Source organism: Prionailurus viverrinus, chromosome E1 (genome assembly GCF_022837055.1).
Source record: "Prionailurus viverrinus isolate Anna chromosome E1, UM_Priviv_1.0, whole genome shotgun sequence".
NCBI lineage: Eukaryota > Metazoa > Chordata > Mammalia > Carnivora > Felidae > Prionailurus > Prionailurus viverrinus.
The window spans coordinates 24,281,706-24,307,921 of NC_062574.1; positions in this window are offsets into that span (position 1 = coordinate 24,281,706).

The window sequence follows — 26,216 nt, forward strand, 5'->3', positions numbered from 1 at the left end:
CTTGGAAGAAACATACAATAAGGTAAAATAAAATTTAAGTAGGTGGAGATGACATTAAGACCCAGGGAAAATGTGCATGGAGAGATCAGGGCTCAGCACTGGTATCATCCACTGAGCACCTACTGTATGCAAGACACAGATTGGTGATTCCCATTTCTCAAGGGAAAAGGAAGCCTGGCCAGGGAAGAGACTGGACATTTTAAAATTCCAGAATTTAGGTTTTGAAAAGCTCCTAGAAGTGCCTGAATTCAATCTTCTATGCAGAGCAGAATGCCTTGTACTTCATTCATTCACTCATTTGTTTATTCAACAAATTCTTAGTGAGCACCTACGGTGTGCCTGCTGATAAGCACTGACAAGGCAGCCAGCCTCGACAGAATTGTAGTAATCTATGACTGCTCCATCAATCTCTGCTCTTTATTTTTTTTTTAATTTTTTTTTCAACGTTTATTTATTTTTGGGACAGAGAGAGACACAGCATGAACGGGGGAGGGGCAGAGAGAGAGAGGGAGACACAGAATCGGAAACAGGCTCCAGGCTCTGAGCCATCAGCCCAGAGCCTGACGCGGGGCTCGAACTCACGGACCGCGAGATCGTGACCTGGTTGAAGTCGGACGCTTAACCGACTGCGCCACCCAGGCGCCCCCAATCTCTGCTCTTTATATAATACTCTCCAAGTTGTCTCTCTGGTGGCTCCTTGCTATGACCCTGCAAGGAAGAGGGACATAGATGCAGAGGATGGGATCCAGCCTGCCAGGGCCATTTAGTAAGAGAGGGTGGAGCCCAGGACCAACCCAGTTTTTCTGGAATGGGAGAGGGATTGACGCCAGACATTCTAATAGGTCTTTCATGCACTCTACTTCATTTTTTGTATCATAATGCAGCGTGATCTTGGGCTGCAAACTCAGCCTCTCTGTGGTTCCCCATCCTCATTTGTAAGATGGAGATAAATAAAAAGTAAAGGACCTAACGTGCCAATGTTGGTTTTGACAAACGTACCATGGTTACATAAAATGTTAACAATAGGGGAGACTGGGTGAGGGGCTTACAGGAGCTCCCTGTACTATTTTTGTAATGTTCCTGTAAATCCAAAGTTACTCCAAAAGAAAAAGTTGATTTACAAAAATTAAAAGACCATCTTATGAATTTGTTGTGAGAAAGACTTACTAAGCACATTATAAGCATTGGTGATTAGTACTTAATTGTCACAAAACGTTGGGATGGAGGTTTATTTGTCTCATTTTTCAGACCAGCCTCAGAGAAGTTCAATGACTTGCCTGAGATCATACAGATAATGTTAGGTGACCCAGGATTCAAACCCAGGCCTGAAACACTCCAAAGGCCACCCTCCTTCTACCACATTCTGCCATCTCTAATATTTTCAGACTTTTAGTGAGAAGAAAATGACCACCTCACCAGGGGCAGTTCTGCTAGTGAGGATCTGAGTGTTGTAATGACAAATGATCAAATGTGCTCTTTCTGTAGCTTTCATGGGTTGAGCCTCATCTACCGTTGGGATTGCTTCCCATAGCATAGCCAGGAACTCACTGCTCAGGTCTCGATTCCAAAGACCAAATGGATGTCCGCCTTCCCCTCCCCCATTCTGGTCCCCTGAGCTGACCCATCTCATCTGCGCACTGTCCCTCTTTACCTTACGTGAGGGGCTCCAAATGGGTTGGGGACTCTGGGTGGCCCCTTAGAGCTCAGCCATCCTCTTCCTCCAAGATCTGGACTGCATGGTGCTGCTCATGTGCTGAGAGTCAGGTAGCATTTGGGAGCCTCATTTGGCTGCCTGGAGGGGATAGGGGAGCATGGCCCAGGCCACTGGGATGTCCCCAAATCAGAAGACACAGGGTTCAGTCCTACACAGGGTTCAGTCCTAGTGACTCTGCAGAGTGTGATCATGGGCAGTCCGCTAGCCATCCTAAGCCTCAGTTTCCTCATTTGTAACATAGGAAGGCTGATAACAATACTTCCTGTCCCTACCTACCTCTCAAGCAGAGTCTCAAATAAGGCAAGATGCCACAGCTCTGACTCCCCAAGTCCCTTATACTTCCCTATAATAGAGCACATAGGACTGTAATTTCCGTGTATCTCCAATTTTCGTGTATCTCCTTTCCCCACCAAAGACTCTGATTTTTTCTGGGACAGCAACTATGTTTTACTTACTTTTAGGTCCCCAGTGCCTAATAAGATTAATAGTAGAAAACACTTACATAGCTCTTACTCTGGGCCAGGATCAACCCTGTGAGGTAGATACTATTATTATTCCTATTTTATAAGGGAGGAAGCTGAGACACTGAGCAATGTCTGGAACTATACCTGGCACATAAAAAGTATCCAATATCTGTTTTTGTTAGAGACATGGAAGGAAGGATAGGTGAGTTAATGAGTGGATTGGTAGATGAATGGGTGGATGGATGGGCAGACAGATTGGTAAATGGGTAAGTGTATGAGTGGGTAAGGGTGAGTGGGCATGTGTAAGGATGAAGGGGTGAGTGGAAGGATGAATCGATGGATGGATGGGTGGATGAATGGATGGACAGATGAATGGATGGATGGATAGGTAGGTAGGTAGGTGGATGGGTGAATTGATTAGTGGATGGATGGATGAATGGATTGTTGGAAGAATAGATGGAAGGATGGATGAGTGGGTGGATCGGTGGGTGTATTAAAAAGGGTGGGTAGGATAGGTGCATACGGATGGACAGACAGATTGGTAAATGAGTGAGTGTATAGGTGAGTCGATAAGGGTGGGTGGACATGTGGAAAAATGAATGGATGATTGGGTGGATGCATGGATGGATGGATGGATGGATGAGTAGGTGGGTGGGTGGGTCAATGGATGGATAGATGGTGGATGTGTGGTTCAGTGAGTGAATGGATGAATGAGTGAGTGGATGGGTGGATGAGTGGACAAGGACATGGATGGTGGTTCAGAAAATGCTGGTGTTATCAAGTCCTGAGAGTGGGGAAACTAATCTTGCAACCACTTAAAGGGTATAGGCGTTTAAAAATAGCGAAGAAACCTCCTCACCCTAATGGTGGGAAGACCCTGGGAGCAGGAGTCCCCCCACCCCAGATCCTTGGGCAGGTGCCATCTCCTCCCCTCCCCCACCCCCGCCCCTGACACCGCCTTGGGGCAGCCCCCCACTCCTCCAGTGGATGAAAGGTTGGCAGAAGCAGCGGGTGGGCGGGCGGCTTGTTCCCTCATTGTCGGCAGCGGTAACCTTCCTCCCGGCTGCTTGTTCTGCGTAATGTTACACTTGTCTTCCTGCAACACTTGGATACCCGAGCCAATTTTGTCATGCAAATGAATTCAGCCCATTGTAAATCCTGCAGAGGGAGCGGTCCAGGAGGCAGGGGCGGGGCGAAGCTGAGCTGGGGGCGGGGGTGGCTTCCCTGCTGCCCCTGCACTGCCACAGAGGAAGGAGTTTGCAACCTTTGTTGTGGCCTCTGGCCCTTCTGGGCTAGAATCCCAGACCGTTAGAGCCAGATCAGGCTTTAGAGATGGATCCTCTCCAATTATAGGTTAATAATCTGAGGCCCAGAGAGAGCCACTGATTTAACACAGACACACAGCCAGTTAGCCAGGACTCACTCAAGTCTCCTGATCCTTAGCCAGAACTCTCCCTGCTAGGTTGAACTGTCCCTGCCATTTTCCTCATTTAGAGCCAGTCCACTGGCCACCAGGATGGCTAATTCTACCTCTCCATCCCATCTTACCTGGAAGATGACTCTGAGGCCTTCCAGGGGTCATGACTGTCGGGAAACTAGCTCTGTTACAGGGAGCAAAATTGAAATGTGGACAAGGGACAGGTCTGGCCTGGAGAGGCAGGAGGGAGGGTCTAGGAAACAGGAGGGTCTAGGCAGGTGGAGCTCTGTCCAGGGATGTTGGCCACAGTAGGGCTGGGCTGACAGGTATTTCTGCTGGGGAGTAGGGATGGGATGCAAATGCCAGGTGTCCTGCCAAGGAGGGCAGGCTGGGATGGATGCCAGGATGTCATTGTGAGAAAAAGCAAGAAAGGGCAGGAGTTCCTGGACACAGGGAGACAATGACTGACTCAAACCACAGAAGAGCTCCATGGAGCCTCAAGCTGGGAGCCCAGCAGGTGAGCTCACTTGAGAAGGGCAAGGGCAGAGGCACCACAGTACCCTGGCCCCAACAAGAGTGCTGGCAGCACACAGGGTTGGGGGAGAGAAAGGGAGAAATGGCATTTGTTTCAAGGCTGCAACATGCCAGGCTCCTCACACCGTCCTCAGGAAAGTCTTGCAGTAATTCTGTGAGATAGAGGTTGTCCCCACTTTATAGATTAGAAAACTGAATCTAGGGAGATTACATTCCTGACCCCCAAGGCCACACAACTTGAAGTAGAAATTTGAATCTCGGTGCATGAGATTCAGGCATTCCAGAGTCTGTGTTCTTTCCACTCAGCATTCTGCCGCTCCTACCAATTTCTGCCATCAGGAGTCAGCCTTTCACTGAACTAGTGGACAGTTGAGGAGGGCAGGGTTGATGAAGGTAGTGGTCACTGGCAGAGCCCAACTTTCCAGGAGGTGAGAGTTTCAAGGTATTTGGAACCCTTGGGGGTTCCAGTGATGCACTAGATAAGGCCCGTCTCCTTCCCCTGGACATTTAAGGCCCAGTCCAACCTGCCCACTCCCAACACCCAACTCCTGACTCAACATCCATTCCATACTCCTTCCCTGCCTCCAGGTCTCTGTACAGGCTGTTCCCTCAGCATGGAATGTCCTTACCCACATTGTCTGCCTTCTGATCTTTAAGGCTTGATTCACCTGTCCCCTGGACCCTCCTTTCCCTATTCCCTACCTTGACAGTGTTGGCTCCCTCTCCTAATTTACGTTGGCAATCTTCCCACTAGTCCTAGAAGGCCAGGCAGCCTGTTACCCACCCAACACCATGACTAGGGCACGATAGGAGCCAGATAAGTGTTGCATACTGGAAGAAGGAAGGAAGGGAGGAAGGGAGGAGAAGGGAGGAGGGAGGGAGGAAAGGACTGTGAACCAGTTGGTCCTAGAAGGAAGATATGGGGCAGATGTAGGTGTGATAAATCCCAACTCTGGAGTCAGGGAGTCCTGGGTTGAAGTCCCAATTCTGATTTACTAATTTTTGTGATCTTAAACCTGCTAACTATGTCTCTCTGGGTCTTAATTTTCTTGCTGTAAACTGGGGATGGTAATGCCCTCCTCTCAGGAGGTTGTAAGGATGATAGAAGAAGAATACAACTTGTGACATGTAGACAGTGCTCAACAGATGCTGAGTCCCTTAACCTTCCCCCTGCCCAGTTTCAGACTTTGGCCAAGTGCCCAGGAGGGATGAGTGGGGCAATGCTGGGGCTTTGTTATACCAGGAGAAGCCATGTTTGGTAGCTCTCCATTGTCCACACTGCAGACTCTGTGGCCAGCGACCCTGAGGTGACCACATTCCCCCATGAGGGTACTCTGTCTGGGGACCCTCCTCCTGACCTGACTGCATCCCCCCCCCCCCGCCCCCATCACTAAATCCCTATGCCTATAATAATGTCCCTTCTCAGTTGGCCTGAGACAACCAAATGCAGGAGATCAACTGCTAAAAGTGTTCACATTCCTAAGCCTGGCCCAGGTCTACACAAGCTGCAGACCAGAATGGCCTCAGATATGGCCTCTCTACAAGCACCAGTGCTCTCTCCTGCCTGGCCAGCCTGCCAGGCAGAAACAGGCAAGGATGTCGAAAAAGGAAGCAACTCCCCAAGAGCTGTGAGACACTGTCCTTTGTCCAGTTTTGCCTGGGACCTGCTGTGTGCCCTGGGCCAGTCCCTTCCTTCTCTGGGCCTATCTCTCATCAGCCAGCTGAGAAGGATGGGCTCAGGAAACACCAAGGCCTCACCTTTATGGGAGTAGGAGACAAGGATAAAGCATTCATCTACAGCTGAGACGCCTTTCTCCAGAGCCCCATGTCACTTGTTCAGATGGAGAAGGCACTGGGTGTACAGAAGGCCCTAAGAACCGCAAGACGGACAGTAATTGTAAAGATAATAACAGGTTTGCTGAGCACTTAGTATGTCCAGTAATTGTGCTAGCAGACTTCCCTAAATAAATGATTTCATCAGTCCTTACAACCACCCTATGAAATGGGCTACATTATTATCCACATTTCACAGATAGAAGGGCCAGAGAGAGGGTCCCCATCCCAGGTTACACAGAGCCCTGTTCTGCTGAATCCGGCCTCCAATTTCAGTACACAGCTTGACCCCAGCCTGGCTTTAGAAGGGCTTGGTTTGAGGACATCTGTGAGCCTCTCTGCCTAGATGTGTCTCCTCCCTTTTGCCGGCTTTTTTTGGGAAAGAGAAAGGTAGAAGGAGGGTGGTTCCATGGTAGATGGAGGGATAGTCAGCGGGTTTACACACAAAACATGCTGGCAGCATTCCATGGCACCTGGCTCCTCAGGGGCACTCCAGAAGAATGTGCTAGAGGAAGGGAGGAGAGAAGGAGGAAAGAGGGACCCACAGGTCCTAGGTGCTAAGAGAATATAAGCCTCCACACTTCCATGTGGACAGTGGTCTGGGTTATGGGAAACTTGCCTCTCAACGACTCCCCATGTGAGGCACAGACCAAGGTGGAAGGCACCAGAATCAGAAGCCTCCCTCACTGGGGGGCCTCAAGCATGCCCATTCCCTACTCTGGACCTCGTCTGTGCCATGTGGAACTGAACCAAAGAACTGCCTGCACCAGCCACACTGCCATGCCACATTGTGGCTCAAGAGCCCTGGGGCCACCCTCTCACGCTGAGGGTGCCGTCCGAGCACCCGGGCTGGGGGCCCTGATGACAGAGCCCCTCTCGGCCATTCACACTGGGCTGCCCACAGTCCTGACGCCGCCTTTTGCTTTCGCTGGCATAATGTATGCCCTGTGCTGCTGCCCCAGTCACTCAATCCCAGCCGGTCTGCGGAGGCAGAGATAGTCCTTAATGAGAAGGGCCCAGGCTTTATCTGCTTTCTACTTCAGCCATTATCTCCCCCAGTCTATAGACACGCAGTTACCTCTGACAATAATGCTCAGAGGCAACAAATGCTGATGAGTTTTCTATGCAGTCCGCACAATAAGTCTATCAAAACAACCTCGGAAAATTATGAACCCCCGTGACAGACAAATACAACCAGCTTCGGCGTGAATTTAGAGCCCCCAACGCTGCGTTTCTTCTAATTCTTCAGGCCTCCCTTATCTCTGCTGTTCCTCTTCTGGTGGGGAGATAACAGTAATTCTTCTCCGTGCTGGGTTTTTTTTTTTTTTCCTCTCCCTCCCCCCTTCCTTGCTTTTTTTTTTTCCACCCACTGAGTGAGATGTTTTCCGTGTCTTTCTGCTTGCTAAAGATAAAGGGTTAAAGACCAACTTATGTTGGGTGCTGGGGAAGGGGGGAGGGGGCACGGGAGAGGGGAAAAAAAGTAATCAGCATTCAAGAGATTGCTATCGGAGAATCCGCGCAGAGAACAGTAATTTTGCTGGCTTCGGCGAGGGCTCTCTCCACTCCCCCCCCCTTTTTTATGAATGCACATAATGCCTGGAGTGTTGGGGGCAGATAAAAGAATTAGCAGCAGCCAGGGGGACGGAGGCCCGGAGAACAGGGGAGAATTAGAATGTCTATCTTTGTCTCTTCCGGCTCATCCAGCCAGCCGAGGCTCCCGGCTCGTAAACAATTTAATCTTTTTGCTACAGTTAAAATACAAAGACAGCAAGCCTCCTTCTTCCAAATGGAAAAGGGAGGAGGAGCAGGACAGGAGGAGGATTGGGGTGGGGGCTGGAGAGGGGGGGCACAGGACGAGGGAGAGGCAGATAGGAAAGGGCTGACACCACAAACTTTGCTGCTGCTGGCTTAACCCCTTGGCCTTGAGACTTCAGAACTCCCCCACACCCCTACTGCCCCCATGGGGGACACAGCCTAGACCTGGTCTAGTTCAGCTCACCCCCAGGACTGGAGGCTCAGCCATTGGGGGTAGGTGGGTGGAGTCTGGCTCCTGCCAAAGGTCCCTGGTCCTTGTCTTCCAAGGAGGTGACAGCTGTTGGTCTTTCACCCCATGCTTCTTCCCCTGGTCTTCCCATAGCCTTATACCTGATACCGCCTCCACTTCCTGCCTCTCCTCCCCCTGGCTCCTTCTAGGCTCTGATGAGAGCTCTCAAGTCATGCAAAATGAGCATGTCTTCTCTTCCCCTCCAGGCTGCAAGCTCCTGCGCAGAAGAAAGGATTACTGTGGCTACTGTACCATTGTGCTCCTGCACAGGGCAGGGATGGGGCTCTGGGCCTAGAATGGGGGCCCCAGCTCTTCATCTACTACCTAAGACCAGTGATAGAGAGAGGCGGAAATGGCATGTAAAAGACATGCTCCTTCTCTCTCCCTCCTGCTCTCTCTCTCACATACACACATACACACACACACACACACACGCAGGCACACATGCGTGCACGCACCAGTGTACACACCAGGAGAACAGAATTCTAGGGAAGAACACAGTCTAGAAGGAGGAGAAGCCCTTCTCAAAGGACAGATCATTTTGAGGGGCCTGAAAAGAAGGCAGAAAAAAGCAGCCTTCTTGAAAGGCACTAGGCATAGATTAGGGGAGGTGGAATCCCTGCAAGCCAGGGAGACCAGAGGTCCATTCAACTGACCAGGGGGCATCCTCAAGGCAATCCAAACAGTCAGTGTCCCCCAAGTGCCACACTGTGGTCACTTCTAGCCATTCCAGCTGGACCCTTGTCACATACAACATGAAAAAAACAGTTTTCATGGGGCCAAGTTGGAAGCTGTTTCCTCCTTCTCTGCCCACGTCCCTCCTGCAGGGTGCCAATCCCAGTGTATTGGCATTGAATTCACTGCCCTCTCTTGCTTGAGAGCTCCTAAAGGGCCAGGGCCAGGGCCAGGTCTTCCCTAGCTCTGGATGCCCATGCCAGCACACGCCTAGTCAAGCTGGGCGAATGTTTGCTGAGAGTTTCAGTGGGTGGAGAGATGAGTGAATGAATGAAGGAAGGAAGGAAGTCAAGTGGAACAGGGAAGGAGGAAGAGGGTGAGGGAAGAGGAGACATTCTGTGGGCACCAGACACACACTTGAAGAGGGGTGACTCAGGAGAGGGATGGAGGTATGAGGGCCCAGAAGAAAAATGGGGTGTGGCCCAAGAGCTGGTACTCTGTCCCCAGGCCCCACCAGCCGAAGCCATTTAGTCAATGAAGGGAACCAAGGCAGTGATCAGGACTCAGCCAGTTGCATTGCTGTTGGAGCTTAGCCACACTGAGAGAATTCTCCCACCCCTTGGCTTGGGGCCTTTTCCAGGACGGCATGAAGGAAAAGCATGGGCCTTAGGGTCAGAAGATCTAGGATCACCATCTAGAGCTGAGAGGTGACCTTGTTGGCTGTGTAAACTCAGTAGGTCAATGTCCCTGAGCATCAGTCCCCATCTGTTTAGTGGAAACAATAATGACCTGTATACCTTACAGGGTTGGGTTAGCGCACAGTAGGGGCCCATCATGTATTAGTCACTCTTGAGTAGAAGAAGCAATGCCTTGTAATGACAAGCATAACAAACACAATAAACCAAGGATGCCAAAAACACAAAAACATCTCAAATCTCCACAAAGAAGCTTTCACTTATTTTTTTTAAGTTCTTCATCTTATCTTTACCCTTTACCTTAGCCCAGCCATGCTGTAGGGGATAATGCTGCTTTCTCCAGCTCCTGTGACCCCTTCCAAGACTGGTGAGGGGGTGCTCAGAAGCTCTTTGGAGGCTCTAGGAGGTGGGGGCTAGTAACTTGCTCCAAGGTCTACAGCTTTGCAAAGAACCTCCAGCCTGCTCGCTTTCCCTTTCACCCTCTTCATGTCTGTGACCTGGACTAAACTGTCCCTCTCGTCCCAATGCCAAGCCCCACTTAAATACTCATCTTTCCTCACCCTGACCCCAGTGCTACCCTGAAAATGACCCCCAGTGTAGCTGAAGAGACATGGGAGAACATAGGGTGTGAATATAGATTTTTATAAACAATGTTCAAATAATAATGTTTAGTGCTTATATCTTAACCAGATATATTTGTTTTATGTACATTACAAACATTACATTTTTACATTACATTTGTACATTATAAATGTACATTAAATATATGTAATCTTGGTAGTGTCCTAAGCCAGGGTATCCCAAATTGTCCATATGTCAGAATCACTTCGGCAGCTTTAAAAAATACTGGATTCTGAGCCCAAGCCTAGGGATGCTAAATCAATATGGGGAGGGCGGTTTGGGAAGCTGGGGGTGGGAAAGTAGATTTTTTAAAGACCCCAAGTGATTCCACTGAGAAGCCTAATTCAGGGTCTGCTGTCTTTAAGCCACACACACACACCCCCAAAACACACACACACACACACACACACACACACACAAATAGGATTCATTTACTCATTAACTCAGCAAATACTTTCTGAGCCCCTGATATTTTTTTAAAAACTTTTTTTTTCAACGTTTATTTTTGGGACAGAGAGAGACAGAGCATGAACGGGCGAGGGGCAGAGAGAGAGGGAGACACAGATTCGGAAACAGGCTCCAGGCTCTGAGCCATCTGCCCAGAGCCCGACGCGGGGCTCGAACTCACGGACCGCGAGATCGTGACCTGGCTGAAGTCGGACGCTTAACCGACTGTGCCACCCAGGCGCCCCAGAGCCCCTGCTATTTTTATGTGTGTTGTGGAAAGGAGGACAAAAAGAAGCCATAAAGCCCATAGGGCACACAAGAAAGTAATATCTACACTGCCAATACAGATTCACCACTCCCCAGCCTTAGTCCAAAAACCTACCCAGCACTGATGTCTCTCCTACTGATATCTGTAGGATTAGTGCCCCTTCTCCACTTAGGAACAGCAAGAATACATGTTAAGAATCTACTAAGTGCTGGGGCACGGGGGTGACTCAGTTGGTTAGGCGACTGACTCTTGTTTTCAGCTCAGGTAATGAACTCACGTTTTGTGGGTATGAGCCCCATATCAGGCTCTGTGCTGACAGCATGGAACCTGCTTAGGATCCTCCCTCTCCTTCTCTCTCTGCCCCTCCCCTGCTCTTTCTCTCTCTCAAAATAAATAAACTTCAAGAATATTTTTTTAAAAATCTATTAAGTGCCAATCACTGCATCAGGGAGTTAACTCTACACACGATCTCTCACAAAACCCTCCTTGGGTGGTAGCCATTATTAGTTGCCTATTATTAATGAGAAGATACAGACACAAAGAGGCTGAGGAATTCAGTTCACAAAGCTACCAAGGGGCAGGGTCATCTCCCCCCTCCCTACCACCCAATTGTGGGCCAAAATTGTGCAAAGGCTTGGAATTCTATTTCTTTGTTATTAATCACAGTGCCTGGCATTCAATCATTCAGTCACCCATTCAGAACACCGATAAACCACCCACTGGGTGCAAGGCACTTAGCGGTAGGGAATAAGGAGTGCAGAGATGTGCAGAGTTTTGGAGGGGAACTTGGACAACTGCACAAATAATTCAGAGACAAGGTATGCGTGCATCCCAGGAGAGAGGCAGCAGCAAGTTATCAGAGCTCAGTGGAGAGAGATTCCTTCCAGCTTCAGGGACTCAGAATGCCAGAAATCCGGAGGTCCTTGGCAAACACGGAGGTCTTATTTCATCAGAGAGGTGAAGCACCTCACCCAAGGTCACACAGCTGGGTGCGCCATAAACATGTGATGAATCAAATGAGATTATTCACTAACTCCAATTACATCTTAACCACTAATAACTTGGCTCTGGCTCCTCTAATGGGATTTCCTCCTTGGACATCAGCTTTCCCTCCCCCCTTCCGCTGACATGGGCCAATTAGAGAAGGCCAGGTGCTGTGATTGGGGTCATCGTGAGAGGAGATAGAGAGGAGCACAGCTCACCCAAGCCGAGGCTGAGAAGGAGGTGAGCAGTTTCAGGTGCTCACAGCCTCTTGTGATGAAGAGTCTGAGAGGAGCTCACTCAGGTGAAGAGAGGAGCAGACTTGGAAGTCCAGTTCCCCCACCAGGAACACCCAGGGAGGACACCTGCTTTGCACACAGCACCCTTTGTGCTCCATGTTGGAGATCAGCAGACATGGGGAGAGGCGTGGGGCTACCTGCAGAGAGACATTTAGGCAGACCAGCAGACCTAAAGACCTAGACAAGGTCAGAGAAAGTACCCCCACGAAATACACATACGCCTGAGAATAAACCAGGTACTGTTATACACAGAGCCACAAAACAAGCTTCTGAGAGATTCACAGATGCAGAAAGGTGTAGGCAGACAAAAAGGGATTTGGGGGCAGAGTCAGATATCCACCCACTTATCCCACAGAAATGTATTAGGCACCTACTATGCACAGGCACAGGGAGATAAAAGATAGTCTTTGCCCCCGCAGAGCTCATGATCTGGTGGGAGAGAGCAAGCATGAAAATGGCAATGACAATACAGTGAGCAAAAACCACAAAGATGAAAAGAAGCAGCCCAGAGAAGCACAAAAAGGCAGCTGGAGAGAAAAAGACACAAAGAGAAACCCAGAGGTGCTGAGAAAGAGGAAGGCAGAAGCCAAGAGACACAGAAGTGCTTAGAGAGAGCATGAGAAAGAGGCATCCACAGGTGTGCACTCATGGACACATATGTGCACACACACGCCACCGCCCTTGCCTGCCAGGAGTACAGACTGCAGACCCAAAGCTTTCTCCTGTGAGGATGTGGGAGTGGGGATTAGGGATAGCTAAGCTTTCTCCTTCAGGGGAGCAGCAGGCTCAGGTGGGGGAAGAGCCAGGACCCGGTAAAGGCAAACAACGTCCGTCCGCAGATGTGTGTGGGTAGATGATAGGGAGACGGCAGGTGCTGGGCCTGCCTCCCATTCTTCAGCCGTCCTGGGAGCCAAGGGCCCAGCTCCTGCAGATTCTCCATGATGGCCATGCTTGAGTCAGCATCAGCTTCCCCAAATCAAGAGCCCTTCAGTTGGACCAGTGCAGAGTCAGGGGCTCTCCTCACCTTAAGAAAGTCCCAGTCACCTAATCTGGAACCATGGAGCCCTTAGAGCTAACATTCTTTGGGTCTAACTTAAATCCCTTGTACTGCAGCGTAGGTCCAATACCAGTGGTCCCGTGCAGGAGCTCAAGGCCACAGAGCAGGTGTGTGCAGGCTGTCTGCTTCATTCTGATCACCCGCCCAGAAGCTGGCCCAGCGACAGTCACCTGAAGTAACATCCCCTCAGAGGGGCTCCAGGCCCAGCTCTATCATACAGAGTAAGAGTGAGGGTAGGGAAACTTCCCCAAAGATTTCTCAGACGTGGACATGGAAAGCGGTCCTGACTCCTCAAAACACACCCCCTTCCTCCCAGCACCTGGCCAATGGCTCCTAGTAGGAGCAGGTGGCCCCTGGCATACCTGAACGCAGCCCCCCCACCCCCACCCCAGGGGACCAGAACGGGTTTGGGTGTGGTCTTAGGGGAGAGAAGGGGGACAGAAGCCTGCCCCAGCCACCCCACACAGCCCCACCTCATGGCATAGGATTAGACACCCAACAGCCACCCTGCCCCTGCTCCCTCTCTCCCACTACCTGAGCAGCCCTCGGGGTCACCTCATTTCCTCAAGCTCCTCTTGAGAACTGAGTTTCCCTGTCCCCTCAACAACCGAGGGCCTGCTTACCCAGCTAAGCACTGGGTTACAGCTGTGACAAAACCCACAAAACTCCCCCAAGGAGCTAGTAGGTGGGCGAGGGGGGGGGCACCTCGGGTAAACACCCCACAAAGGACTCCATCAGGGCACACCCTCCCCTCCACCCTTGTCAGGGCTTCTCCAGCCACCTGTCCCCGCCCTGCCGCGCTGCCCTCTCCTCCCCGCTACCGCCCAGCCTTGGGCATCCCTCGCCCCAGCTGTTCCGATGCTGCGATAACCCGCGCACCCCGCGGGCCTTTCGCCCACCCAGACCCGGACCCCGACCCCGACCTGACCCTGACCCCGACCCCCACGTCAACCCGGCGCGGGCCAGCCCGGCCTCCCTCCGCCCCTCTGGCCGCTAGGCTCTGCAGCCTCGCGCGCGCCAGTTCTGCCCAAGGCGCGTGCGCGACGTCCGCTCCCTGGGGCGCACTGGCGGAGGGGCGCGCCGTGGCCTCAGGATGCTGTGCTCGGCGCGCAGGGCCTGCGGTCCGGATATTAAGTGCGGGGGCGGGGGCGGCAGACTTATGTAGCGATTAAGGCTGCCGGGGAAGAAAGAGAAGGCCAAACAGCCTGTTTATTTCGCTCTTTCTACTATTCTACTATCCCCATCACAAGAAGAGGGAAAGAGTGAGAGAGAAGGGGGGAAAAAACCAAACAACTAAACCAAACCTCAATGCAATTAGGAGAGCCGGCTGGGGGAAAAAGATATGTATTAAATGGATGTTTCTGCACAAAAACCCCAGGCTGACAACATCTCCGGCCTTGTAAGGGGGGAAATGACCGTGCCTCGGTGTTTACATAGCCGAAATCAGGGGGAATTATGCTGTCATACTGACAGCCGTAGGAGGACAATTTTAAAATTACACCGTTCAACACCTTTAATGATTTGTAACAGAAGAGGTGTGGCTACTCCTATTAAATGTGTTGCCAAATCAATAAAAGGGATAATTGGAGTTGTTAGAGCAAATTATAGCAGCGTCTCTTCTGTTGCTGTACAATGTTCCCTTGTAAACTGCTATTACAGGCAGCGCCGTATTTCTCTCTTATTTGGCCGCTTTGTAATGAGTTGGCATTTTGCAGTATAATAGTTCCACTTTCTTTTATGGAGCTCTCACTTTAACTTTTTCTCCTTTGTGCAGCCTATAATTTCCTCGCCCTCCCAGCCTCCCTGCCTGTTTTCAGAGGTGGCCGCACTGCCTGTCAGCAGCCTCTGGGTGATAAACTATATTATTTCACATTATTTCCAGGCCTTTTCAATTGGCAGTCGGATGGGGTTGAGGGGTAGATGGGTCTGAGGGGATGGGGCTGTGGAAGGGAGGTGAGAGAAGAGACAGGGCCGGGAGGAGAACTAAAAACACACAGAAATGGAAAGGGAAGGGGATGAGGGGGCACAAGGCTGACCTCCCTCCCAGGGGCAGGGCCCCGGGCCTTTAAACACAGGACTTGCCGGAGGGTTCTGAGCTGAGCAGAGACTCTGGCTGGTGGCTCAGCTACTGGTGTGAGGGGTATGCAGTACCCTGCTAGACCCCAGCTTCGCCCTCGGCATCCCAGAACCTCTGCCTCTCCCTGCTCTACAAATAAGACAGCTCAGGACTAAGAAGCTATTGCTTCTCCACCTGCTCTGCCAGAGGCGAGCACCCCAAGCTCAGGCCAGACCACAGCAAGAACATGGGAGCTGCACCACTGGAAGCACATTGGGACTCCCAGTTGGGTGGTTCATAGAGAATGGATGAGCCATTGCCATTGTACACAAAGCCAGAAGCCACTGGGAATTCTGAGGACCATGGTCACAGCAGAGGCAAGGAGATAGGGACTGTTCCAGACCTGTTCCTGGGGATGCATCAGGAGTCCGGAAGCTACTTCCAGTGTCCCCTCACATCACTCACACGCCTTGGCCCCTGGCTGGAAAGGACAGGGTCCCCTGGGCAGCTCAGGACCCCCTCACTGTATGTATCACTCAGTTCCTGAGACAGTGACAAAAATCCTGGCCCAGACTAACCTCACTCAGTCAGTCCCTGCGTTGGACTACAGGACAATCAATCCGAATTACCGAGAGGTCTCAATGAGAGACAATTGGAAACGAAACGCCACTTTATTACTTCCATGGAACCGCCATCCCTGGAACCCATCTGCTGCCAAGCGGCGCAGCAGCAAGACCTGCTTGGATGAACAGATAAGACTTGATGGTGAGCAAATAAGATCCATTTGCAATGAGCAGCATCAATTTGCTTGCCAACAATGAGCAAAGTCCTAATTCTCTTGGTAGGTGCCTTGTGGCCTTTAGAGTGTCCTCTTGTTTCCAGCTTCCTGGTTCAAGCCAACTCTTTTCCCAAGAGGGCAAATGAAAGCCGACTTGCCTAGGTGCAACCCAAGGAAGTGTTAGTTATTGAGGTCCGAGTGAATGCCATTTAGCACTGTGACAGATTTCCAGGTACCTGTCGCCAAGTTTCCTAATTTGAGCAATAATCAGTCCCATAAAATCCAGGCAAAATAAAACCATGTGGACAGTCCCACAGCATCTGCTTTTAGCAGGAGCTGACATTTTTCCTTGTACTCGTCCATACTAATAATGCTTCAATTCAACCAATAGTGAACTAGCAACCTAACCGATGTTAACCATCTCTGATATTCCAGGCACTGTACTGAGTGCTGAGGATCCAAAAGTGAATGAAACAGACCCCATCGCCGCCTTCTGGGAGCTGTCCTGGGGAGCTGATAACAGCAACAATAATAATATGACAATAATCATAACATAGTACACTCCTTACACTAGAATTGTGCAAAAGTGACAGCAGAGTGCTTTATCAGAGGCAGTGGGGCCCAGCAGCACATAGAGCAGTGAAGAATCAGGAAATCTGGCTTCTAGCCCCATGTATGCAAATAAAGGTACCTTTCCTCTTGGAGCCTCAACTGTTTCCTCTGTAAACTAAGGCCATATTTATTCATTCAACAATTATTAATTGAGGACTTACTATATGTTGGGCACTACATTAGGTACCAGAGATACGATAATGAGTGAGACAAGTATAAGGCTTTCTCCTATGAAGCTCACAGTCTTGTGGCAGAGACAGCCATCAATCAAGTAATCACATCAGTATGTAACTATAGAACGTGTTGAATGCAGAGAAGGAGAAAGATATGAGCTTATTTTTAATAGCCCAAAACCAGGAACAACTCACACACCCAAAGGTGGCCAGTATGGCTGGAGCACAAGAAGGGAGAATGGTCTAGATGAAGCTGGAGAGATGGGCAGGGGTTCTGGGCAGGTAGAGACAGGTCAAGGATTGGCCCTTGATCCAAAGGGCAAGAGAATGATGGGTTTTAAGCAAGACAGTAGCAAGATCCAACTTACATGTTAGGAATACCACTTGCTGCAGATGTACTGGGCAGACAAGATTAGAGAGGCCCAAAGTAGAAAGGTCAGCTAGGTCCTTCCCAATGCTCTGTGAGAGCGTTAACTGTGGCTTGCAACAAGCAAATGAATGGATGCCCGACATCATTAATCACCGAAGAAACACTAAGTACAACCATGAGAATCTGCTACACACCCATCAGAATGGCTGGAATTTAAAAGAGTGACAATTCCAAGGGTGAGTAAGGGTGTGAAGTGACTGGAACCCCCACACGCTGCTGGTGGGAATGTAAATTAGTACAACCACTTTGGAAAAAACATTTGGTAATAGCTATTAAAGTTAAATATGGGTATGCCCTATGGCCCAGAATAAGGTCCACCAAAAGACATGAGCTTTATTTGTAACAGTGAGAAGCTGAGAACAACCCAGATGTCCAACAACCGCAGAATGGGCAAATTGTGGTATAGCCACACACTGGAGCATTATACAGCAATGAAAAAAGAACGATCTACTGATACAACCACATGGATGATCTCACAATGGAAGAGAAGACATACTGTCTGTGCCTATTTACATGATAGGAGCTGATACTTACATGAAGTTCAAAAATGAGCAAAGGTATTCTCTAAGAAGGGTGGTCAGAGTCATTGTCATCCTTGGGCAGAATAATGACTGTGAGGAAGGAGAAGGAAACCTGTTGGGAACATTCTATATCTCCATCTGGATGGTGGTCACACTGGTGTAAAAACTCATCAAACTGCACATTTATGGTTCTCACACTTTACTAAATATGTTATGCCTCAAAAAAGCTGATTAAGAAGAATTGACAGTGGCTTGGACCAGGAAGGAGGCAGAGGCACTGGAGAGATGTGGACAGGATAGAGAGATATTTAAAAGGTAAAATAATGCCTACTTGGCTTACATCATCAGAGTGTCCTGGGGATTGAATGAGATAATGTACAGGAAAGGCTGTCACCCCAGTGGGTTTCTTGCTGTGAAAATTCCAACTAAGACAAAAGATCCCAGGCTCAAAGCTAATTTGTTCTGAATGGGCCCACAACTAACATCAACCTCCCCACACCCCAGGGGAAGAGCCCAAAGTATAGAATATTTAGTTTTGTAGAAGGCGTAGGTTCAAACAGAAGATGCAGCACCAGCCTGGTGAGCAGCTAGGCTGGGAGACACCCAGGGCTTCCTGGTAGTAAAGAGGCCACTTGCTTTCCAGCTGCAGCAAAACCACTAGTGGCTGCCCCCAAGTCCCTCCTTATTCTAATTGCATTGAATCACACCATTTTCATGGGATAAGGGGATTTCCATGTATGACACGGGGTTGCCTCTAAGACTGGATGAGGCTGCTGTAATAAAATAGGATGAGAGATCCTTAGCTGAAGCCACGGGGAGCTTCCCAAGTGCCCTCTCCACACGTAAGGTAGGCATTTCCAACAGATAAGGGCACCTAAGCTCGGAAAGGGGAAGTGGTGGCCTAACCCAAGCTGGCAGGAGCAGAGTTGAAACTTGAACCAGAGCTAAGTGATGTTCTCACCACACTGCAGCCACCCTGTTGGCCCACTGGTGGTGTCCTTCCTTCCCCCACAGCCCAAGCTCTGACAGCATTAACCATGGCAAGGCCAAATTCATCGTTCTTGACAGGTATAGTCTCAAATGCAAAGGGTCACTGGTAAGTAACTTCATTCAGCAGCCCCCCCCCCACTTTTTTATCCTCTGGGTGGCCATTTCACGGCTCACTCATCTTGAAGGTCCCCAGGGAGCAGTGCTGCTCAGAAGGAGATGGTCCACGGGGGCACTAATGATGCAGATATGGGCAACCAGTCATATCTGCTCTGAAAGTTTTTCAGGCCAAGATCATTCTTATCATGGTTGATAGCGTGGAATTGCAGGTCTAAATCAAGTTCCTGTTTGTGAGCATGATGGGTACAAAAAAGCCCTATCTTGAGGGGAAACCCTGAGTTTGCCCACAAGGGGGCCCTCTGGTCCACCTGCACACACAGGAGGGGGCACCTTCCAGGTGAGGAGAAGGTTGATCCATCTCCTTAACTTTTGTCTTAGGATGTCTTCCACTCTTCTGGGTTCCAAAGCCTGAGAACCACCCCCCATCCTCAATGTATGAATTGAAATTCAAGGCCTCCTTCTGCACAGAGGAAGTGAGGCCTTGGGAATGTATTTCTCCAGCCCAGAGCAAATGCCCAGCTGAGGGCAGTCAGTAAACATCTCAGTCCAAAGACTCAGTCTCAAGTGTAAGATAAAAATGGGACGCCTGGCTGACTCAGTCAGTAGAGCATGCCACTCTTGATCTTGGGGTGATGAGTTCAAGCCCCGTGTGGCATAGAGTTTACTTTTAAAAAAAAGTATTAAGATAAAACTTTTTCTTTAATGTGATTTCATTTCCATTCTGAATCCTCATTCCTCATTCAGTCTCAGGCATTTCTGGGTTTTCTCCAGCTCTTGTCCTTATCCTAGACTTACTTCTAAGTCACAGGGGCCTTACGAAGTGCCAAGGCCAAGGAGGAGCCAGGCAATCCACCACGGTGTCAGTCCACCCAGACAGCCCCTAAGAGGACACTCTTGCCCAAGTAGCACCTTCAGTTCTGTGCTCTTTCAGGCCATGATGGAAGGCATATTAAGTGACTCCATTCCTCTTATCTGGGCATGGGATTCTCCACGAAGTCATCTAGATACCAGCTTCCTGGACCCACCTCTCAGCCAAACCCTCTTAGTTCTCAGGGGTCTTCCTGGGCTCAGGCCTCATCTTCTGAGGTAGAGCAAAGCCTCAACTCTCAACCAGGAAATTCGATCCATTCCCTTGAGGGCCTGAGGCTTTGAAGACCGAAGTCCAACCCTCATGATTCCCACCCTCTGCCCTGCCCCATCCCTCCATGGAGGCAATGCTATTGAGGGGCAGAAGGAGGGGCAGCTAGGAGGGGAGAAAAAAAATCAATAACATTTCAGAAATATCCTAACACAGAAGTGATATTTAGGAAATACCTTCATTCAATAATAGAGATTTTATTAAGCACCCGGAATATGCCAAGTACTATGTTATGGTAAAGAAAGAGGGAAAAGATCCAATGTACTAAAGAGGAGACAGTGATGTAAAGGAAAACTCAGACTCTGGCTTCACACTGCCCAGGTTCTAATCATACTTTTGTCACTTCCAGCCTGTGACCCCACAACTGTAGTTTCTTCATCCATGAGATGGATCCAACATGTGATATAGTAAATGCAGTAATATTTGTATTTTTCTAAAGTGCCTAGCAACAGTGCTTAGCACAGAGTAGGTGCCTAATAAATGTGGTTTCTATGCAAAGGAAACTGTCAGAGCACAGAAGAGAAATGGGTGGGTGCCAGGCAACGTGAAAGCAACAAGGAAGCATTCGTCATTTTTTTCTTTACTTTAAAAATATACTTAAGTATAGAGAACAAAGACAACAACCACAGTCCCTTTCCCCCCTACCCCATCCAGAATTAACCACTTAGAATCTTGGCACATTTGGGTATCTTGACCCAGATTTTTTTTTCTATTGTTTTTACAAGCATTATCCACACTTGTTATAAAAAATTAAAACAATGACTAAAAATTCCGAGCTGAGAGCAAACAAATCCACCCCAAATCCCACCACTTGGGTCATTGATGGATTTTAAGCCTGTGGACTATGGGGGTGATGATAGGGTCTATGTATTAAAAAGATCACAGGCGGGGCGCCTGGGTGGCGCAGTCGGTTAAGCGTCCGACTTCAGCCAGGTCACGATCTCGCGGTCCGTGAGTTCGAGCCCCGTGTCGGGCTCTGGGCTGATGGCTCAGAGCCTGGAGCCTGTTTCCGATTCTGTGTCTCCCTCTCTCTCTGCCCCTCCCCCGTTCATGCTCTGTCCCTCTCTGTCCCAAAAATAAATAAACATTGAAAAAAAAATTTTTTTTAAAAAGATCACAGGCTGCCAGGTGGAGGAGAGTCTGGAGGCAGACCAGGGAGGAGGCAGGAAATGACGAGGACCCACCCCAGGAAAAGAATAGGATGGACTGGATCTGACAGACAGCAGGGGCATATGCTCCAGTGCGCTTTCTAAACCCTTTCCTTCTTCCAACTAAATCCCTAGAAAACCACATACCTGGACCACATTAGGTTAGTCTCTTGCAGGATCGCCTTCATTGAGTCTGAGCTTTCACATTGTGCCCTCGGCTTTTATTGAGGGCAGATACAAGAAACAGCCACATGAAGATCAGGGCTGCACCTGCTGTAAATTTGCAGTGGAAGGGCTTTGTTCATTATGCTGCTCCAAGTCCCCGAGCAGTGCCTCGGGTGATGCCTGCCTGTTTGAATGTAGTACCAGGGAACAGTTTGTTTCTCTTGAAAAACAGTGGCGTACTTTTTTTTCTCCCAGATAAAATTGGTTCAGCCAATTTCTTTCTCCAGATAAAATCCCAGCCTCCCAGATTGGAAATGATGTAATCCGATATATTTCCCTTTTTGCCCTGGTTGCCGAGAAGCTCAGAGCATAATTTCATGTTACATCAGCTCTATGCCTAAACACATTTTCCTCTTCATTGTTTTTCCATTTCAATCTCCATGACTTTGTTTGCAAATGTCTGTTTTGAGAAAATCCTTTATAAAATAAGAATTCTCACCACAGAAGCTGGTAGACAATAGGTATTCAATAAATGTCTGATGAATGAATGAAGTAGTAAATTTTAAAAAGCCAGATTTTAATTCTGCTGGAGAGCAAGCAGGGTGATTCAGAGGCAGATACCTCCAGTGGCTATGGGCACAGCCCACAGGAAATGATGGAGCATATAAGGAATTAATAAGAAATTAATGGAAGAGTCTCTCCTGGACTCAGGGAGCATAACTGTCGCCCTCTTGAAGCCAATTACTATGCAGGAGACACTGAGCCGGTGAAGGGAAGAAACAAAAATGTGGGGTATGTGTGTATGTGTGTGATCATCTGAACTATCCTTGGCAACAACTAACTACCTTCACTGCCTATCAAATTCCTACCCATCCTTCAGCAAGTAAGACAAATCATCCCTGGATCCCCCATGATTATAATCATAGCCCATTGCATGTATGCAGTGCCTTACAAACTGTGCGCACATATAGCCTTTCATTCAAGTCTTGCAACAACCCTGTGAAGTGAATGATATTAGCATTGTTTCTATTTCACAGATGAAAAAAATTGGGGCTTTCAAGCTGCGCTGTCCCATATGGTAAGCTACTAGTCATAAGTAGCTACTGAAAACTTGAAATTTGGCTAGTCTGCATGGAGATGTGTTCTAAGTACAAAATACAAAACAGATTTCAAAGACAGTACAAAAAATTGTAAAATATCTCATTAATTTTTATGTTGATTGCATGTTGAAATGATAATATCTTCATTACATTAAGCAAAGTATACTCAAAATCAGTTTCACCTGTTTTTTTCTTTTCTTTCTTTCTTTCTTTTTTTTTTTTTTTTTTTTGAGAGAGAGAGAGAGAGAGTGCATGAGCGGGGTAGAGAGGCAAGGGAGAAAGAATCCCAAGCAGGCCCCACGCTCAGCATGGACCCCAACGCAGGGCTCGATACCATGATTCTGGGAGCATGACCTGAGCTGAAATCAAGGGCAGATGCTCAACTAAGCCTCCTAGGAGCCCCTCACCTGTTTCTTTTTAAACTGTGGCTGTTACTAAATGTGGCATACGGCGTTGCTCTGGATCAGGGGTCGGCAAATATCTTCTGTGAAACATTTCTGTAAAACCAGATAGTAAATACTTTAGCCTTTGTGGGTCATATGGTCCCACATATGAACTATGAGACTCTGCCATTGTAGTGCAAAAGCAGCCACAGATGATAGTACATATATGGGCATGGCTGGTTTCCAATAATTTCATTTACAAAAACAGCAGACTGAGCAGTGGTTTGCATTCTCTTGCTCTAGAGCAAAGGAGAAAGAGCGTGGTACAAGAGCTGGGGATTTGGAGTAGGAGAGGTTTGGATTCTGGCTCTGCCTCTTGCCAGCTGTGTAATTGTGGGAAGGTTACTTGACTACTCAGAGCCTCAGTTTCTTTGTCTAAAAAAATGGGGAAAATAAGTCCAATAGAAAGTGGGCAAAGAACATGGACAGACAATTCATGGCTGAGAGGTATAGAAAATATGTTTAATGTCACTGCAAGAGACAATGATGATTAAGACAATAATGAGATACAATTACCTCCCAATTGAAAAGTTTGTTTTTTAATTATAATGTGTGCACTCAGATGTATGTCTCCTACATGGCTAGTGGGGATGTAAATCAATATAACCCTTCTAGAAAGCAATTTGGCAATATGGATCAAAAATCTTTAAAAATTTATACCCTTTGACCCAGTAATTCCACTTCAAGGCATCTATCCTAAGGAAATAATCAGAGCTGGGGGCAGAGATTTATGTATAAAGATGTTCACTATAGCATTATTTATAATAGTGAAAAACTGGAAGCAACCTATATAGCAATTAGAATAATGGTTCAGTAAATTTTGACATGTCAATCTGATCAATACTAGCAAACATGAAAATTGTGTTTAAAATATTTAACAACACAGGGAAATGTGCCCTTTATAATGTCAAGTGGGAAAAAGAGTACAAGATTGTATATACCATGCTATGCTAAGAGTGAGGGTAAGAAGCACATATATGTGCATAGGAAAAAAAGTGGCAAAAATGCATCAATATGTCGTCAAGTGGTATCTCAGGGTGGTGAGCTTATATGTGATATCTATTTTTCCTTTATGATTGTTTCTAATGTTCTTCTTTAGAATGTGTTACCTTCATACTCAGAAAAATAATGTTATAAAAAACTTTAAGTCCCCAACCCAATAAAAAGATGGGCAAAGGCTATGCATAGATGAGATGTAAAAGGGGCAAAGAAGATAGAAAAAATAGCAAATAAATATTAAGTTCCCCAATCTCAGTAGTAATCAAGGAAACTAAAACAACAAAGTTTTTTTTCATATTGTCAGCTAAAGAAAAATGAGGAATAAAAGAGGTATAATAGCTATTAGTGGCAAGGCTATAAGGTGATGGTCATCATCTCATGCTTGGGATGGAGAGTATATAGCTCTTTTGGAGGACAGTTTGGCAACAACTATAAGCATTTTAAAGGCACATTCTGTTCCATTCAACAGTTCCACTTGTAGGTATTGAGCACATGGACATAAAACGTCTGTATTAGAATGCTCCGAGAAGCACTGCTCATTACATTCAATATTTAAAAATTGGAAACAACCCACATGTCCATCAATGGGAGAATTTGGGTAATATTAGAAGTCAAAAGAATAAAATGGATCTACATATACTGACATCAAATGAGGGGGAGGGGAAAGTAACCTATAGAATAATACAACAAAATGATCACATTCATGGGAAAAAAAATCCGTATGTATATTTATGTTTCTGGGAAAACCCTACCTCATAGCTCTCTCAGGAGGAGAGAGGAAGTGGGGGAGTGTGCAATTGGGATGGAGGGAGGCAACAGGCACCTGACTGATGCCTTTGACTCTACAAGCTTCTTCCTTATTATTATGAGCTTTGAATTATTAGCTCAAGCTTCTGGAGACAGACTGCCTGTGCTTAAGTTTTGGTTCCACCACCTATTGTGTAACTTTGGGCGAATTGCTTAACCTCTTCAAAACCTCAGTTTCCCATCTGCAAAATGGGGATAATCACAGTACCCACCTCATGAGGTTGTTGAGAAAATTAAATGAGGTAATGTAGGGGTGCCTGGGTGGCTCACTTAAAGGTCCCACTCTTGATTTTGGCACAGGTTGTGATCTCACTGTTTGTGAGATTCAGCCCCATGCCAGGCTCTGTACTGACAGTGCAGAGCCTGCTTGGGATTCTCTCTCTCCTTCTCTCTCTCTCTCTGCCCCTTCCCCACTCACATGTGCACATGCACACATGCTCTTTCTCTCAAAATAAACAAATAAACTTTTTTTTTAAATGAGGTAATGTAGGGTAAAACCTTTGACACAATGCCTGGGACATAGTAGATCCTCAAATGTTAACTACTATTCTTAGAACCATTATTATGAGAAACATGACACTTAAAATACTTTATTAAATACTTGCACCCAGATAAACCAAATTTTTAAGGGCTCAAAATATATATACACTTAAATGGGAATAAGGATCCCAAACTGGTGAGGGACTTATGAAAAGACAGGTCTCTGGCACATGACAGGTTACAAGCTTAAGAGTTTCACCTCTGGGGTCAGGCTGTCTTGGTTCCAGAATTTTCCACTTGCTAGTTGGGCAAGCTCTCTGCACCTTCACTTCTCTGCCCTCCAGTTTCCTCATCTATAGACCAGTAGGTAATAACAGTACCTATCTTGTGAGGGTATAAGGATAAAATGAGTCTTTGTGGGATAATGTTCTGGGGGAAATGCCCACCACAGACTACACAAGAATTATTCTGGTTGTTGCTGACACTGTTATTAGTAGCACAGTAGTAATAGGGGTACCACAACTATTTCTATTACTAAATGTCTTATTGGGGCACCTGGGTGGCTCAGTCAGTTAAGCATCTGACTCTTGGTTTTGGCTCAGGTCATGACCTCATGGTTTCAGTTTCATGGGTTTGAGCCCTGTTGGGTTGAGGCTCTGTTCTGACAACATGGAGCCTGCTTGGGATTCTCTCTCTCTCCCTACCTCTCTGCCCCTCCCTCATTCACACTGTCTCTGTCTCTCTCAAAATAAACAGATTTTAAAATAAAATAAAATAAAATAAAATAAAATAAAATAAAATAAATGTCTTATCTCCCTCAAGTCCTCCAGACTCCACCAGGAGGAGTCCAACAACATCTCCAACAACATCTCTTTCTTATAAGCCCCTCACCAGTGCCCACCAGATTGTAAGCACGTATACTTGCCGGATTGTTATCACTGCTTTTGTTTGATGTATCATTTTAAAAACAGAGAGGCAGCCTGAGGGAATGGGAAGAATATGAGCTTCAGAGTAGGGTGTCCTTGAATCCTGACCATAGTTCTTACCAGCTGGGTGACCTCAGGCTGGCATGTCATTGACTGAATGTCCCTGATCCTCAGGCCCCTCACCAGTGAGATAGTTTAATAATATTATATACTTCTGTGGTCACTGGGAAAAATAAAGCAGGTAATACACATGACACCCTCAGCTCTCAACAGGTGCCAGTGAT